Source organism: Oculina patagonica, chromosome 8 (assembly GCF_052425735.1).
Source record: "Oculina patagonica isolate OP01 chromosome 8, crgOcupat, whole genome shotgun sequence".
Taxonomy (NCBI): domain Eukaryota; kingdom Metazoa; phylum Cnidaria; class Anthozoa; order Scleractinia; family Oculinidae; genus Oculina; species Oculina patagonica.
This window is the reverse complement of record NC_135765.1, coordinates 7,905,986-7,925,300: the sequence shown is the minus strand read 5'-3', so window position 1 is coordinate 7,925,300 and position 19,315 is coordinate 7,905,986. Positions and strand designations below refer to the sequence as shown.

The window sequence follows — 19,315 nt, the reverse complement described above, 5'->3', positions numbered from 1 at the left end:
TCAAAGAAACGCGAGGACGCCGTAATCACATTGTTTCAGCATCAGCTGTTAATTTAGATGTTTTAGGCGCCTATAATCCGCTCTTGTAAGTAATAAAAAAAATCCATTAACGGAAAACATCATCCCATTTCAACTTCAATCAATCCTAAATGTTTTGCATCAGAAAAAGTCATATTTATTGTTTCGCAAGTGCCCAGTTTACCATAAAGAAAAGAAAAGGAAAAAGCCCAGCAGCTGAAAATTTTAAGTGTTTAGGCGTCTATGATCCCTTTTTGCAGTGATAAATAAATGAATTAACGGAAAACATCCCACTAAAACTTTAATCAAACCTAAATGTTTTACATAAGAAAAAACTCGGCTGTCATTGCAGCTAATCACATACAAAGTCAATTGGGACGCTAAACAGCGTTTATCTATAAAACGCGTTTTACAAATTACGCACTGTATTTAATTCATCAAAGCCCACAAGCAGCACGTTCATAGCTGGAGTCCGATCCGTTCTGTTCTTCGCCATGAATAAGGTCTCATTCTCGATGCTGTGCCTGTTCTTCGTTGTTTTAGTGTTACTGTTGACCTGTTCTCAAGATGTAGAAGCTACGATGTCACTTCTACCCTGCCCGTATAGACCGGACTGCCCTGACTATCCAGGGAAAAGAACTATACCAAAGTGGAGATCGGAGGTATTTTAAATGAACACTCGTGCAAGTTTATTTTATAAGCACTTTGTCAGTTTTAATATGTTGCCTGAATAGCAGGATCGATGTTGTTTTAAATACTACTGTTAAAGGAGCTATGTCACTGGGATTTCGCAGATTTTTGGTCTAAACTGTTTTGAAATTAGGCAGCTTAACCCATAAAAAACATTATCTTTGACTATCTAAAGGAAGACATAAATTAATTGTGGAAAGAAATCAAGCTACGGCTATAAATATCGATTTTTGGGAGATGCGCGAAAACAACTTAAAAAAGTAAGCCTTACTTTTTCAAGTTGTAATCCATATCCATCCGAGCCATCCGCAGCCAAAGACGCTCGTTTACAGTTTCAGTGCTCTAATATAGCAAATTTTTTAATGAAAATGGACTATAAATATAAGTTTCCCCAAAAATATAAAATTCTGGCTGTTCAAAAATCTGGTTAAATCTGTTTTATAGTCCCTTTATAGCAGCCATGAATTGAAAAAATAAATTGAAAAACTTTAAAGGAACAGCAAAACTTAAATAACAAATATAAATTGGATACACACAACACATATTAACTGATCTCTACAAAGTTACTCTATTATCTCTACTTAACAATCAATTTGCAGGGAAATGATATTTTAAATTTCTGATAATTTCTTTTTCTTCTTTTTCTTTCACAAGTCTTGCGGAACTAATCAATATCGACAGCCGATGTGATCCTTTTTTTTTCTTTGAAAAAATATTTGGTTTTATTCTAGCGAAGCCGATATCTTTGTTATTTGCCACCTGTTTCCGCCAATGGAGTGAGAGAAAATGCACTTCTTTTGAAAATAAATTTTCTGTGTGAACATTATTTTAAATCTTCTCCTAAAGGGACTATGTCACGGGGATTCCGCAGATTTTTGGTCTAAACTGCAAATAAGTGGTGGGCAAAGTTACGCATCATAAGAAAACATCATCTTTGAACATCTAAAGGAAGATATAACCTTAATTTGGGGATAGAAATCAAACTTCAGCTATAAATATAGATTTTTTTAAGGTGCGCGGAAACAACTTGAAAACGTTAGCCTCACTTTTTCAAGTTACAACTTATTTCCACCAGAGCAGTTTCAGGGCTCTATTATAGCAAATGTTCATTTAAATGTACCATAATTTTTAGGCTTCCTACGACACAAATATAAAAACATCTGTTAAAATCCGTGATATAGTCCCTTTAATATATTAACTAAAGCTGTTTTTCTGTTTTCAGATGGTTCGCACCAGAAGAGAAAATATTTGTGAAGTCGCCCGTGCTCTGAAGTGTGTAGATGATCAAAAATATTTGAAGACCGCTTGACGCAGAAACTGACTGATGTCATTATAGGAAACGTGTTTAATTAGAGAACTGACATGAAAGACGCTATTTTGAAATGGATATGGAAATTTTCAATTAAATAAATTTACATCAGTATTCGCGTCCGTCGTTTTTTCTGTTTGAAAAGAAACGGTCAGAAGAAACCGTAGACAAGAAACCTGAATCAGATGAAGTTTGATTCCGCCGAAAGCCATTTTATTCTGCGAAAAAAATGCGTAGTTAGAGTCACAAATTTGCCAAATTCGCTTTTATAAATACTGCTTCCGTTAGCTAACAAAAAACGCAGAGAAATGTTTGGATGATTTTTATCAACAGAAAAACTAATTTTAGTACACTGGAAGATAATTTCAGAGGACTAGCGAGACTAATGGAATTGAATTTATTCAAAAATAAGGCTGAAAAGGTTTTCATGATAACATAAACTTTAATTTGTTAGCCATTTTCTACGGCATAATTTAACAAGCGGTATAATTCCAAATTTTGTCAATCTCCGTTTAATAACAAATTGAAACATTAATAAAGATGGCACTCAACTCTCAAAGTAAACTTTACAGACGAAACACACCAGTCGAGCTTAACAGGGATATTTCTCTTCGCCATTCCGACACACTGGTCTAAATATTTCGTAAGTTCATAAAAGGGGAGCCCCATGGGTATGAAATATTGGTAAATCATCGAAGCGAGAAGTTTTCGCTATGACCTCAGGGTACGCCCGCGCGCCCGTCCGTCTGTACAGACTCCTGGGGAGGAGAGAAGGGGGGTACAAATGTATAACCCGATCGGAGGAATGTCATTTTTTTCTTGGCGGGACGAGAGTAAAGGAACCCCATTTGCACAAATTACTACAACCCAACTACAACTACAATTAGTACAACCCCATTTTGATTATTGTAGTGTCGTTTGGGGGAATTGCAGTAAAACTCTGGCAAGTAAACTACAAAAACTGCAAAACCGTGCTGCGCGTATCTTGACCTCTTCTTCCTACGATGCCAATGCTGATGATCTTATTGCAAGACTTGGCTGGAATAAACTCGATGTCCAATTTAAATTTAAAACAGCCGTCATGGTCTATAAATCACTCAATGGTCTTGCACCTGACTACCTTAGGACAATGTTTTCTAATAGAAGCGATACGTGTACCTATTCACTGAGAGGGTCCACGGGTAAACTAACTGTTCCGCTCCCCCGCACAAATTTTCTTAAAAACAGTTTTAGCTATAGAGGTGCGGTGCTGTGGAACAGTTTACCTGTCGACCTTCGGCAAGCACAAACTCTCACTAGCTTTAAATCCGGCTGCAGCAGTTTCGTTTTTGGCTAGAATCAATGTAAATATTAACATCACACGGCATTCATGGAAAGCAGGCATTTCTTTTATTATAACTAATTAATTCATCGTAGACGACTAATGTAATTTAAATTTATTATGTAAAATAGGTATTAAGTAATTTTAAATAAGTATTATGTAGTATTTTAAGTCCTGATGATTTTTACCGTGTTTAAATAAAGATTATTGAATTTGAATTGAGTCCATACATAAACAGGAATATTCATTCTCAAAAATCCATTAACGGATAACATACCACTTCAACCTTACTCAAACTTAAATTATTTGCACCTAAGAACGCATCCGCCATTGCACCGAATTAAAAAAAATAATAATGAAGACGCGAGCCAGTGTTTATCTATAAAACGCGTTTTTACAACTTACGCAGTGCATTTAATTCATCAAGGCCCACGAGCAGCACGTTCATTACTGGAGTCCGATCCGTTCTATTCATCGCCATGAATAAGGTCTCGATTTCGACGGTTTTTTTGTGCTTGTATTCAAGATGTAGAAGCTACTATGCCAGTTTTGAAGTGCCCGTATAGACCAGATTTCCCTAACTATCCAGGGAAATTTCCCTAATACTAAAATACTAAAGCGGGGACTAGAGGTAAATGATCTATCGGGTTTTAAAAGTATTTTCTCATCAGTTTTTTTTTCGTTGTCTTAATAACAGGATAGATGTTATTTTTAATACTTCTTTCAAGCAGACATGAATTGAAGAGTAAACTAAGTTGACAACAATTAAAGGAAGAGCAAAACTTAAAAAGGAACTAGAAGCTGGATACACAAAACATATCAACTGATCTCTGCCAAGTTACTCTATGTATTATCCCTACTTAACAATCAATATGCAGGGATATACATGTAGTATCTTAAATTGCTGATATTCTCTTTTTCTTCTTTTTTTTACGTCTTGCGAAAACAATGCAATACCGACAGCCGATTTGATTTTTTTCTTAGATAAATCGTTTGGCTCTGTTCTAGCGTAGCCGATATTTTTGTCATTCGGTCACTTGTTGCCATCATTGGAGTGAGAGGAAATGCAATTCTTTTGAAAACAATTTTTCTGTTTGAACATTATTTCAAATCTTGTTTTAATATACTAACTCAAGCTCTATTTCTCTTTTCAGATGGTTCGCTCCAGAAGAGAGTCGCCCGTGCTCTGAACTGTGCAGATGATCAAAAATATTTGAAGACGGCTTGACGCGGAAACTGACTGATGCCACTATAATAAAACGTGTTCAATTAAAGACTTGACATTAAAGAAGCTATTTTGAAATAGATAGGGAAATTTTCAAATTAATAAATTTACATCAGCATTCTCGTACGTCTTTTTCTGTTTAAAAGCAACGGTCAGAAAAAACCGTAGACAAGAAACCTGATCAGTAGTTTGATTCCGCCGAAAGCCATTTTATTCTGTGAAAAACAAAAAATGCGTGCTCAGAGTCACAAATTTGCCAAATTTGCTATTATAAATACTCCTTCCGTTCGCCAACAAAAAACGCAAAGAAATGTTTTGACAATTTTTATCAACAGAAAAACTAATTTTAGTTCACTGGAAGATAATTTCAGGGCATTAGCGAGACTAATCGAACTGAATTTATTCAAAAATAAGGAAAAGGTTTTAATGATAACAAATACATTTTTTTGATAGCCATTTTCTATGGCTTAATTTAACAAGCGGTATAATTTCAAATTTCCTCAATCTCCGTTTAATAACTTTTTTAGACATTAATAAAGATGATACTCAACTCTCAAAGCAAACTTCACAGACGAAACACTGAACCTCATGCTTAGCCTGGATATTTCTCTTCGCCATTCCGACACCCTACTGGTCTAAATATTTCATAAGTTCATAAAAGGGGAGTACCATGGGTATGAAATATTGGTAACCTATCGAAGCGAAAAGTTTTGGCTCTGACCTCAGAGTACGCCCGCGCTCCAACCTGTGTGTACAGACTCTGCGGGAGTACAAACTGAAAAGCAGAGTTTAAGAGATTTATTATGTAACTGTTTAATTTTACCTCGTTTGCATTTTTTGGTTTAAAGAGAGTGTGTTGAAGCCTACTAGCTACGCCAAAACATTTTTGGTGGTATCAGTATTACGAGTTACATGAGTTCAGAGCTTTGATTTTAGCACACATTCTTACAAGAAACGAAGGAAATGCATTTAGTTATCTGCAACAGAATTCTAGAAAGTATTGAGCAGAAAAAATCAGAATTTTTTCCAACTAAGTGATATCCTTTAACCAAACCAAACCGCTTCTAAACAAGACTGAACGCCATTATAGGGAGCATCACATTAGCAAATTAAACACTGCCAATATACAAATTCTCGTACACACTAAAAACTGCATTAAACTGCTTTACATCCGGCTCCATTTCCATTTATATCGTGTAGATGCGAAATCTGTGTTAAGTAATCGTTTCTATAACCGTACTATATCCTTTGAAGACCTTTTATAGCAGAAACTGATGGCTTGTAATAAATCCGTATCAGAACAAAATCTAAAATACTGATCATGAGATATTTCACTCTTTAATTACATTTTATCGATCATTTGAACAAAAAACGTCTGCCATGCATTTAGAGGTTGTACTAACAACATAGTTTACGCCAGGTTTGAAATTTTCTGAACATTAACGTACGTTTTTATATTTGCACATTATACTTCGGACACGAAAACCTCAAAACACTTTAGCATTCGTTTTGCTTGCGCATGGGTGAATGCACAAGTCGTCATCTTTTTTCCCCATAGTGGATTGGAGGCCATACCAATTCTTTTATTATTCCCTCATATGAATGTATATGTTTCCCTTTAAAGGATCGAACTTGAAACGGAGATTTCAAAGTTCTCCTTCTAATAGTAATGTGCTTATCAACCGAAAATCTTTGACTGACATTATACATTGTCAATACCTACGACTTAACGGTGAAGTAAGCAGGCCTAAGCTATTGTATTTTGTGTTGTTTTTATTCCAAGATTTCGTCGATCTACGGCACTGTAATCAAAGAATAAGAAAATATTCTACAGTACAGGATACAAAGTTAAGTCGTGGCGTAGGTGATATCAGAACACATTATTTATTGTTTATTGATATCGCCATTATTGTTTAATGTATATCCGCATTACAAATATATGAATTTCATATATTCATTTCATATCTTCTCCATCCACGGGTATATTACGAACTCACAAGTGACCAGCTCCCAGCTGGCTTGATAGCTTAGTTGGTTATAATTAGAGCGCTTCACCAGTATCGCAGAGGTCATGGGTTCGATTCCCAAGCCTGTTTTTTTTTTCAGGCTTGCTTTTCTCAACTGCTTAAGTTGAGTACATTACTGCGATGATCTTTCATTTGCTTAAAATGATATCGCCATTGTTTGCACAACTAATTATCTTCTGCTCATTACCACGCCCACTTATTGATTCGTGTCACCTGCGCCACAACTTCATTTTATATCCTGCACAATAGAATTTTTTCTTGTTCCTGATAATGCCGTGGATCAACGAAAGCTCAGAATAAAGCTTAAGGCCTCACTTCACCGTTCACTTGACTTTTATTTGCTACTGAATTAAGGACAAATTTAAACGTTTATTGTCAGTAAAACGTGACGTTATTTCGACCGTTAGTTTTGCTATTTTTTCATACCAGCAGCTTTTTGATGTTCTAGGCGCCAATATAATTCGATCGTTGTAGTGAAAATCCATTAACGGAAAACATAGCACTTCAATCTTAGTCAAACGTAAAGGAGCTCAGTCACGGACAACGCTTGTCGTTCGTAATCTATCTCAATCTTCGTCAGTCGAAACCATCCTTGGTTATTTTCGCGTTTCGTTTACTCCTTTGTTGTTTTCCTACATTACACAACTATTATTTTGAGGTTTCAGGAAAATGACTTAAAATATCGTGACCATGTTCCTTCAAATGCTCAACACTTGAAAACTCATCTGGCATTGCAACAAATTATAAAAAAAATAATGAGCACGCGGACCAGCGTTTACCTTTAAAAAGCGTTTTTAAAAATTACGCAGTGCATTTAATTCTTCAAAGCTCACGAGCAGCACGTTCATTACTGAAGTCCGATCCGATTTATTCATCGCGATGAATAAGGTCTCATTCTCGATGGTCTTCCTGTTTTTCATTGTTTCAGTGATGTTGTTGGCTTGCACTCAAGATGTAGAAGCTACCATGCCAATTCCGCAGTGCCCGGTTAGACAGAACTGCAAAAAAAATCCAGGGAAAAAAGAAAAACTAAAGGAGAGATCAGAGGTAAATGAAAGATTAGATTTTATAAGCTCTCTCTCGTCAGTTTTTTTTGTTGTTGTTGTTGTTGCCAACTGAACAACACGATTGATGCAATTTAAACGCTTATCTGACAGGAAGTGAAAAGTAAACTAAATTGAACGAGTATCGAAAGACAAGCAAAATTACTGAACAAAACATAGAAACTGGATAAAGAAAACATAGTAATTAATTTCTGCAAGTTTGCTCTTTTAGCCCTACTTAACAAATCGATGTGTAGCGACAATAGTATCTTAAATTTCTGTTTGTTGTTTGTTTTGCTTTGTTTTGTTTTACAATTCTCTCAGAAAAGATGCAATACCGACGTTCGATTTAACTTTATAAATTGTTCGGTTCTGTTTTAGTAAAGACGATATTTTTATTTGTCACCTTTTGGCGCAAATGGAGTGAGAGGAAATACACCTTATTTTTAACGAAGTTTGAAACAAGCTAGGGACTACTTGTGGTCATATAAATTGACTTTTTGAACATTATTTCAAATCTTCTCTTAATATGCTAACTGAGAAGCTCTATTTCTTTTTTCAGATGGTTCGCACCAGAAGAGATAACATTTGTGAAGTCGCCCGTGCTCTGAAATGTGCAGATGATCAAACCATTTGAAGACGGCTTGACGCAGAAACTGACTGATACCACTCTAACAAAACGTGTTCAATTAGAGAACTGACATTAAAGAAGCTTTTTAAAATAGATAGGGAAAGTTTCAATTAAAGAAATCTGTGTCAGTATCCTCGTCTTTTTTGTCTATTTAAGAGTGACTGTCAGAAAAAACCGTGGGCAAATTAAAAAACCGTATGTACTTTGTTTCCGTCAAAGCCATTTATTTTGTGAAGTCCGTCTTCTTAATAAAAAATATTTTTCAGGAAAAATGTGCCGAAGGCACTCTGTGCTGTAAAAATGCTAAATAGACAGCTCTTTCGCTGTTTATAATACACTTTTCAGGGTTGATGATAATTTGGTCCGCCATATTGAATGCAAGATCTGCCAGGCGCTCCGCGGCTCGCTCCCTAACCATCAGCCTCCGCGCTCCCTGTTTTCCCGCCTTACCGCCTCAACGTCCGGCCAATCGGCGCCTGGGAACGAGGCAGTAATTGATGCTAGAAACGTGAAATTTAAAAGCAAACGCTATATTGAAGTTTTAGAGCTTCAATGACTGGATTTATCGGCGAAAAACTTTCGGAAATTTGACGAATATATCTAACTTGATTTGATAAAAGGTGTCTCCCGAAATTTGACATGACACCGTAGTTCTGAAGCCCTATTTCTGTAACGAACGCTGAATGAGGGCTAATTTTAGCTCAAGTTTAACGTAAGGTACTCTAGTTTATGTGTTTTTTAACCAAAAAGACTGCATATATGGCATTTTGTTTAAATCAAGAATTCTATCAATTTAATTAAGAGTGTTTACAACTTGAAATGTGAGTCAAAATTAATACCAAGATAGACATAAGAAAACACTCGGCGGAGAGCTGAACTGTAGCGTTCTTAAAGCATGCACGTCTCAAATAAACTGAACTAAAGCATTCTACATCGACATTCGATTCAACTTTAAGCAAAATCAGGCGAAATATCTGAGGAAGCGGGCATGTGTTATCTCAATTGTCAACTCCATTGTCGCGGCCGGAAATGCACACGATCGCATCGCCTCCCACTAGCGAATCACAGAGAACTATGAACTATGAGTGTTAGCTAGGCGGAGAACGCCTAAAATTGAGGGAAAAAGAAAACTATGTACTCACATCAGCGCTTGAAGCGATTCCTTGGCTATCCAATCCGACATGTTTCTTTTAGAAATAACCGACAATGTCCCGGATGTATTTGAATGTGGTCGAGCGCGTAACGCCCGCTTCCCAAACTTCAACAGTAAAAAACTAAGTCTTTAGCCACGGTAAAGTTCAAGCCAAATATCGTTATGACCGCCTTCAAATCAGCCCGTATAGTCTAGTTCCGAGTCCTAATTGATGTGGCTAAAGACCTTTGCTGTCTAAAGCAAGCTCAACATTATCTGTACCTGGCAAAACGAGCCGACCGGTTATCTGTGTTTAACCGCCTAAAGCTCGGTTTGAGGTACGATAACAGCCGACGCACAACTTGCAAATCGTAAGACTTTCACCTTCACGGGACTTAATGATGTCCTCCGGCAAACTTCTTTTAGACAGCAGAATGGAAAGCTATAGATCACAACTGTTCAACTAGTTAGCGCGCGCAACTAGAATTCAAATGAAAGAGAGGGGTTGGAGTTAGAGACTGGGCTAGACTAACCACAAGTAATTCTAGGGGGAGGGAGACGGGGGGGGGAGACAGGGAGGGAGAAAAAAAAGTAAGATTGCATTCACTACATTAGACAGGGCGACATTTCATTGGAAGAAAGCCGAACAATTCTCCGTATTCTCAAACAAAAAAAACAAAAACAAAAAATGAAACCCCATACATTCCTTAACAGCCCGATAGCCACCTTTTATCAAATCAAGGTAGATATATGTCTGAATTTATCAAAATAGGGTCAGAATTTGGCATGGTTTTGTTGTGGTTTTTATGTTAATTTTATCTTTGGTTTAAATTTTTTCAAACCAGTTTGATTTTAAATTTTCATTGTCTTACATTCATTATCACAATGTGAAACAAAGGGAAATAGAAATCAAACTGGTTTGAAAAATATTAAGCCAAAGACAAAGTTAAACCACAACAGTTATATTTTGCTTTTCCTGAGTGGAAAGTTCTTTAATCTGCTATTTAGCAGGAGAGGGAAGAAATACGGTTAGGACTAGCTAACTATCCAAGTGACTACTTTGGTTATCTAAGCAGCCATCTTTTGTCAGTCACAGCTAACTACACCATGAAATTCTACACTGATTAGACAAATTTTGGACTCCGCGAGCCATGCTTGAAGGCCGACGACAGTCGGCCTTCAAGCCAGCCGCACGCGTAAAAATTGAGGGGGGGGGGGCTCCGTCACCGGAGCCTGTGCTGGGTAGCTTAGTGAATGACCTAACAGCCCAAGGGAGACCAGGGTCAGTCATTGATTTGTGGGCTTGAAATTCTACACTGATTGGACAAATTTTGGACTCCGCGAGCCCTGCTAGAAGGCCGACGACAGTCGGCCTTCAAGCCAGCCGCACGCATAAAAATTGAGGGGGGGCTCCGTCACCGGAGCCTGTGCTGGGTAGCTTAGTCAATGACCTAACAGCCCAAGGGAGACCAGGGTCAGTCATTGATTTGTGGGATTGCTGGGGGGGGGGGGTGGTCCTAGTCAGGGTTTGGTCACTTTCCAAAAGTGGGATTTTGGGGCTGAAATCGTCTTTGAACTTCCAGGTGGCGGCTGCGTGCAGGGTTGAGAAGCTGCCATGAGGCTTTCACACACAAGCAAGGTTGGTGTGCATGCTAACAAGTGACAGTTTGCTTTTGATTGATTGATTGACAAGGACGGTGCTTTTGCTGGAAAAAGTGCAGACCAGGCTTTTTGGTCGTGACCCGGTTTTGATAAATTCAGACATATATATATATTCTTAACCTTAGAACAGAATAAAAATAGACACGACAACGTTGCGTAGCCAGCATCTCTTTCATAAACAAAACTTTAAATGGTATCATCTCGTATTCAGAATTGAATAAATGCCATTAAAAAACTAACTGGGGAGCTCCACTTTTAGGCTTGCCTTAACGTATTTTAGGAGTTCCAACGGATACTTTATCCTCTGAGGACAATTTTTAAGCAGAAAATGTTCTCAAGTTTGCTGCTCATACGCTTTCTTGTAAATCCGTATCACAACAGAATCTAAAATACTGATCATGAGATATTCGTCTCTTTGAAATTATACATTTTAACTATCATCTGAACGGAAACGTGTGCCATATACGTTTTTTGAGGTTAACCCTATCCTAACAACATTTTTTTTATCCTAGGTTTGAAATGTTCTGAACATGTTTGTTTCGTTTTATATTAACCTATTATTTTTCAGGGCACGAAAACCTCAAAACACTTTGGTATTTCGCTATGCTTAAACATGGGTTCATGTGCCAGTCTTCATCTTTTTCTGTACAGTGGAGATTGGAGGCGATACCAATCATTTATTATGCCTTTTAGATATGTTTCCCTATAAAGAAACGAACATAAATCAGCAGATTGGAGAATACTTGTGGAAATTCTCCTGGATTCTCCTTCTAATGATAATGTGCTTATCAACCGAAAATCCCCAAATGACATTATACCTTGTCAATACACGAGTAAATGATAAAGTGAGGCCTTAAGCTATTGTATTTTGTGTCAACTTTATTCCGAGCTTTCGGCGATTAACGGCATCATCAGAGAATAAGGAAATATTCTACACTTCGAGATACAAAATGAAGTTGTGACGTTAGTGATATCAGAACACATTATTTATTGTTTATTTGCACAGCTAATTATCTACTGTTCATTTATACCGCCTCGAACCGCCCCCTCTTCCTGTACTATGGAATTCTTTTTTTTTATTCCCTGATGATACCGTAGTAATATGAAATATAGTAGCTTAAGGCCTCACTTCACCATTTACTCGACATAATTGAAGATGCTAATGAAGGACAAATTCAAACGTTTATTGTCAATAAATTGTGACGTTATATTTCGACCGTTAGTTTTGCTATTTTTTGTTTTATTTTTTTTCCATATAGCAGCAGATGTACTGAAATTTTGATGTTCTAAGTGCCTATATAATTCGATGTTTTTAGTAAAAAAAAAACCATTAACGGAAAATATACCACTTCAACCTTAGTCAAACTTAATTTCTTTACACCTGAAAACGCATCTGTCATTGCACCAAATTATAAAATATTAATGAGGACACGAACAAGCGTTTATCTATAAAAAGCGTTTTTACAAATTACACAGTTTATTTAATTCATCAAAGCCCACGAGCAGCACGTTCATTACTGGAGTCCGATCCGTTCTATTCTTCGCGATGAATAAGGTCTCATTCTCGATACTATGCCTGTTCTTCGTTGGTTTAGTGATGTTGTTGGCTTGCAGTCAAGATGTAGAAGCTGCCGCGGCAATTCCGCCGTGCCCGTGGAGAAAGGACTGTCCTAACTATATAGGGAAAGAAAACATATTAAAGAGGAGATCAGAGGTAAATGAAAAATTAGATTTTATAAGCTCTTTCTCGTCAGTTTTTATTGTTGCCAACTGAACAACACGATTGATGCAATTTAAACGCTTGTCTGACAGGAAGTGAAAAGTAAACTAAATTGAACGAGTTTCGAAAGACAAGCAAAATTACTGAACAAAAAGTAGAAACTGGATAAAGAAAACATAGCAATCAATTTCTGCAAAGTTGCCTCTGTTATCCCTGCTTAACAAATCGATTTGTAGCTAAAATAGTATCTTAAATTTACGCTGTTGCTTTTTGTTTTGTTTTGCAATTCTCGCGGAAACAATGCAATACCGACAGCCGATTTCCCTTTTATTTCTTAGATAAGTTGTTGGTTCTGTTCTAGTATTAAAGACGATATTTTTGTTTAATTTGTCACCTTTTGCCGCAAAATGGAGTGAGAGGAAATACACTTCATTTTTAGGCGAGGACGTTAGTCTCGAGCCTTATGTTATGGAGCGATAAATCGGTTGGGTTTACAACGGGCGATGTGATGATTCGAACCGAGGGGGATTGGTAACTAAGAATATGGCTTGAGATTTGTTTTCCTCCGCCATCTTGGTTATTCGAGACTTTTTCACAGCCAGAAGCCTTGACTCGAAGTAAGATTAGTAGCTTAAATTTTTTTTACGCTCACTTACAAACATATTGAGATATCATAGTACACAAAAACCTTATCGACACACCGAACTAAATTGTGGTTTACGAGCTGGGAGTCAGCTGGCGAGTGTTGTTTCGGCAGACCTTTGCCTTTCAAGACTGAAGTTGAACTGGAAGCATTGAAAGCAATATAAGCACGGCTAATGAAACATCAGGATTGATATATTTGTGATCTGAACTACTGGCGACATTGTAACCTGAGCTTTAACTGAAGAGGAGAAGTGCAGAAGAATGTATTGCCACAACTGCTGAGGTGAGCTATCAAAAATTTATATCAGTTTGCTTGTACATGTACTTTATTGACTAACATAATGGACAAAGTATTTATGGAATCGAAATAACGATTTTAAAAGGCTAAATATCTGCTAGATGTTGTTAAATTTAATTTGCTGGAATTTATAGATTACTAAGCATTGAGAGAGCTTCATTCGCGATCCCTTCTGTCAACAGAACGTTTTCGTATACTACTAGGTCAGATTTCAACATTGATTTTAATAATGGTGTGCAAAGCAGCAGTAAATATAAATAAGTGATTGTAAAATATGGATACAAACAAACTTATTTCAGGCTTTACCACTGATAACAGAACTACAATTGATCACATTTATACATTTATACATTTACATTTATTTATAGAGTCCAAACTGGTGTTCTCAAGACACACTAAAGTGACCTTAAAGGTAGGTGGTTTAATAGCAACCAAAAAAGAGTATATACATTTTTGTAGACCATAATAACTAGTAAATGATTTAAGAAGCATAGTGTACATGTAGAAAGATGTGTTTCAGAAAAAAGAAAAATTTAAGTAGCTACTTATGTTGCAATAAATTGTTGTAGTTAATCAGTCTTAGTGTCTAAACAAATATGTATAAAACAATTATTAAATTTTTAACAATTGATTTTTTCTTTTATTATGTTTACAGAACAGAATTAAAAAACAACAGAAAACATCCAAAATACAGTTTTCAAAGAATCCACTGACAGCTGTGTTTTGTCCTAATTGCTTCAATCTGTTTAATCTGCACTTTGTCAAGAAGCAGCGTGAATGTGTGAATGTGGCTATTGCATTGGAACTGCTTTGACTGGAACTGGTTATTGGCCTCTATTCTGCCTCTATGCAATATATAGAAAGCCCAATCCTCACTATGAATGGCAGATATATTTAAACAAAACACAGCGAAAACCATGTAGCAATAACACCTAAGTAAAAAAAATAAACTGTGTAAAATATCTCTGGATTTGCTACTGAAAGATCCTTCAATTCAAATTCATTACTGGCAAACCACTGTATCAACTCTACTTCCTAGACTCCGCATGTACTGTTGGACTTACTTGCATCACAAATTGTACAGAAAGTGCAAACAACTTTCAGCCCCATTTAAATTTAACAAGAGTAAATCAAGATGCTATATCAACTTTACTTCCTGGAAACTTGTACTTCCTTGCACTGCGTGTTTTACCTCTAAATGATATTAAGTTTTTGGACTTACTGCACAAAATTTACATTACAGATTGTACAGTGAGTGCAGACAACTTTAAGCCACATTTAAACAAGAGGCAATCTAGATACATTATTTCAAGACATTTTATTCTTGGCAAAGTTGTGGAAGTTTCCTCGCTGTCTAGTAAAGTTACAAAATATGTTGCCTTCCATTGTGAAAAGTCGTGATAAAAGACATCTTATTAGAGTTGTACGAATTAAATCGTGTCAATTTTGTGATTAAAGCAGCTTACAATTTGCCTTTTATTAATTACAGTAACATTGGTTAGAAACTAACCTTTCCTTGGAATGCACAACTAAAAACACCACCGGAAACAAAGTACTATATTTTAAAATTTTATTTACCTGACAAACCCATTTCCCCCCTTTTATAGCAAATGTCTCAGTGTCTCAACTTTCGACTTACAGTGAGGAGCCGAAAAGGGTGACCACTTTTAATGTACTAACAATTTTCCTTGCACGAAAGAATGTGAATCATTTAAAAGTGGTCACACAATTGGGCTCCTTGCTGTAAATCACACATCTTTTGGACTCGCATTTTCACTCAATAGACATTTTTGGCTTTGTCAGTGTAAATTGCCCATTTCAAAATCACATGATGCTCCCCAGAGAACTTGTTTTTAACTATCTGAATGCCAAGAGAATTTTTCTGAATTTGAAGAGTGATTCTCAAGAGTGATGTCACAGTCTGAAAAAGACAACAAAAAATCGAAGCCCGAAAGGTCTATTCTCAGTTCTTTGTCTGGAAGTTTTAACATACTGACTTGCTTTACTGGAATGTCCTCGCCTTAGTATGCATTGCATACCGGTTATTAATGATGTTTGCAACGAGCTAGGGACTACTTATGGTCATATAAATTGACTGTTTGAATATTATTTCAAATCTTCTCTTAATATACTAACTGACAAGCTCTATTTCTCTTTTCAGATGGTTCGCACCAGAAGAGATAACATTTGTGAAGTCGCCCGTGCTCTGAAATGCGCAGATGATCAAACCATTTGAAGAAGGCTTGACGCAGAAACTGACTGATGCCACTATAAAAAAAATGTGTTCGATTAGAGAACTGACATTAAAGAAGCTGTTTTGAAATAGATTGGGAAAGTTTCAATTAAAGATATTTGAATCAGTATCCTCGTCTTTTTTTGTCTATTTAAGAGTGACTGTCAAAAAAATACCGTGGGCAAATTAAAAACCCTATGTACTTTGTTCCCGTCAAAGCCATTTTATTTTGTGATTTCGATTTGCGTGGCTGGAGTCACAATTTTGGCAAATTTCAAATCCAAAATTCAATATTATAAACGCCCCTCGAGTTCGCAAACAAAAACGTACAAAGATGTTTGGACACTTCTTTTATCAACAGAGAAACTATTTTTCGTATTAACAAGACAATTTCAGGGCATAAGCTAGACTCACCGAACTGAATTAATTCAAAAATAAGGAAGAGGTTTTCACGATAACATAATTTTTTAGACTTTTACTTAAACTTTTAATTAAAAATGTGTGGAACATGTGGTATAACGCCAAATCTTCTAAACGCCGTTTAATCACACATTTAGACATTTATCTAAAAGCATACCTGGGAAATAGCCTGGATTGTTGATGGAAGGCAAGATTTTTACGATTATATCGAAGAACATATGTTGAACATATGTTTTGCTAGGGGCCTAGTCAGCTCCCGTCAGCTCCGAGGGTAGATAAATTTGATTGATTGATTGATTGATTGATGGATTGATTGAAGAACATCAAATTTTGTCATAAAAGCGCACTTAGGCTTTGGTAGATTGTGCTCTAAAAGTGGCATATAATGCTACTAGCAGTGCTCAAAATTTTGCCAAATTATGCAAAAATTATGCCAGAATTCCCAAATTATGCTTCTGATTTCCGAAATTATGCTCACAAAATGACGTAGATTCTGTACATAGAGGTGCGCAATAACGACAACAAAATTGTGATGTTTTTCAAATAAACTGTTGTTGTAAATTTATTAGTGTTTTATGGCAGTTTGTCACGGCCGTCAGCTGTCCAAATTAGCTGCTCGCATCTCTGAACCGTTTGTAGAATGCCTCCAACGACTTAACAATCACAATTGTATAGCTAAAACACGCATTGCAAGAACAAACTACCTAAATTTAATTTATTTCTGTAGAAAGTACACCATATTTACTAAATTTTATGAATTTATGCTCCAAAAAGTGCTAAAAATTGCTAATTATGCCGTGGCAGTGCTCGTTTCACAAATTATGCTTTTTAGCTCCAATTATGCCAAAAATTATGCTAGCACAATCTACCAAAGCCTAAGCGCACTAGTTAGTTAGGTAATTGAACAAAGCAGCAGCTCTAAAGCAGAATACATATCCCTTGTTTATTCTTCCTTAGTAATTTTCTATTTTGATAGTCGTTTTCTCATAAAAAAGAGCATCAGTCATAGCCTAACGGCTGGTAAAGTGTGCGTTTCAAAATACCGTATTTCAGTCGATTAAGCGCCCTGGGCGCTTATTAAATTTTTGGACCTTGAGAGTGAGCGCTTTTTCGAAGTGGGCGCTTATTCGAGGCTGGGCGCTTATTAAATTTTCGCGATTTTAAGCAAAAAGTAAGTTTATTTTTGTAACAAAACAAAGCAAAATTTTGACTGCTCATTGAAAGTTTCTAAAAAATACTAAGAAAACTCGGTCATGAGGGAAGTCTTCTTAGTAGTACTTAGTCAATTTCAATAATCAATACTCCTCTTGTGCACTTCAGTTTTTTGTGGGGTGGGGGTGGACGCTTATTTGAGGCTGGGCGCTTATTAACTTTTCCTACCTTCAGGGTAGGCGCTTATTCGAGCTTAGCGCTTATTCGAGGTCGGGCGCTTAATCGAATAAGTACGGTAAGCGTAAATTGATCCAGGCCCCTTTGTTCGCGCCCGCGTTAACCCCAACAAAAACCGTCAGCTACCCAGGCTAGATTCTTATACAATTAATTAAAAAAACAATTACAATGCTCATTTCGTTTGTGAGTTAAGAATCTCGTTTCTTTTTTTGAAAAACCAAATGAATATATTTACGTATTATTTTTGATGTATTTTTATTGTCAGCCTTGCCCAACCCATTCTCGTCCCCATAGCCCTTTTCGTTTCTCTTAGCCGGCAGGGCCTTGGCACGAGAAAATGGAGGGCTCTGGAGACACAGGATAGGACTTCCGGTACTCATGTATGCAGTCATGACGTTTCAAAAGAATGTATGAGAGAGTCGTTACGTTTTCGACTTCCGTTTAGGAATTCTTTGTTCCAAACAGCAAATCGAAAAAAATCGAATTAATTCAAAAATCCTATGTCCCCAGTGCCCTTCGTTTTCTCGTGCCAAGCCGGCTAAGACAACCGAAGGGCTATGAGGACGAGAATGTGCCCAACCTTGTTCCCAGGGCTTTTCCCTTAGTAAATTGCCCGTTCCAAATTACCAAGGGAAAAGCCCAGGGAACGAGGTTGAGCCTTGCCAGTAATAAGTCCTCACTCAAATTTGTGTAAAATTTGAGTGATGTGGGAATGCAGCTCGCGTCTCATGGTAGTATATCCGTGGCAATACATCAAGAAATGCTGTTTGTGTTCCATGCATTTCTTTATATCAGACTAAGCATGACGTTCCTCTACTGGGATTGATGCTCCTCTTTTTCATAGTTTGTATTCGTAATGCATAGCGCCCTAATCTAAGCCTTGTCAGGCTTAGTCTATGTGCTGGATTTGTGAGTGAGTGAATGAACGGCCTGGCCGACTTGAAATAGCCTCGCATGGCGTACTACACTGTAGAACAGTCGTATTTTTTGAAAACGTGCGCGGTCTTCGAACTAAAGGTCTGGAGCGACTGTCAAAATGGTGGCGGCTGTACAGTTTACCGCAATACCTTGCGAACCTACTGGCGACACTCAATGGACACATAGAATGCCATATTTCTTTCCAAGTTTGATGCTATACTGACAACGGTGAGTATGTTCAGGTTTTAAAAACATTTTTTTCAGTTTTTATTGTTGCCTAAAATAGACGATCGTTGCATCGTTGGTCAAGTGAGACCTTAAGCTATTGTATTTTGTGTAACTTTATTCCGAGCTTCGCCGATCCACGGCACTGTCGTCAGGGAATACAAAAAATTATTATACATTGTAGTCCCTAGCTGTCTTCTCATTGGCTAAGAGCCTACAGCTAATTCTGGGAATCCGCGCAACCCCGCGCAACCTACAGATTAGTGAATAATCTGCTAGCAGATTATTCACTAATTTGTAGGTTGCGTGCGTAATGCATGATTTCCAAGAGCAATGTGTCAGACATCGGCGAAGGAAATTCATAGTTCGTCGATTCACTTCTTCAACCGAGAAACAGTTTGACCAAAGT

The 19,315-nt window shown here is 37.0% G+C and overlaps 3 long non-coding RNA genes across 3 annotated transcripts; all 3 read left to right on the top strand.

The window, feature by feature from the left end:
• The first annotated feature begins 436 nt into the window (after window positions 1-436).
• Window positions 437-2,131, top strand: LOC144663838 (uncharacterized). Its single transcript, XR_013572680.1, has 2 exons — window positions 437-680; window positions 1,931-2,131. It is a non-coding gene; the product is annotated as an uncharacterized LOC144663838 (long non-coding RNA).
• Window positions 2,132-12,529: 10,398 nt separating this feature from the next.
• Window positions 12,530-16,084, top strand: LOC144664507 (uncharacterized). The gene is made up of 2 exons (XR_013572820.1): window positions 12,530-12,772; window positions 15,883-16,084. It is a non-coding gene; the product is annotated as an uncharacterized LOC144664507 (long non-coding RNA).
• Window positions 13,213-15,198, top strand: LOC144663679 (uncharacterized). Its single transcript, XR_013572648.1, has 2 exons — window positions 13,213-13,706; window positions 14,377-15,198. It is a non-coding gene; the product is annotated as an uncharacterized LOC144663679 (long non-coding RNA).
• Window positions 16,085-19,315: the final 3,231 nt, after the last annotated feature.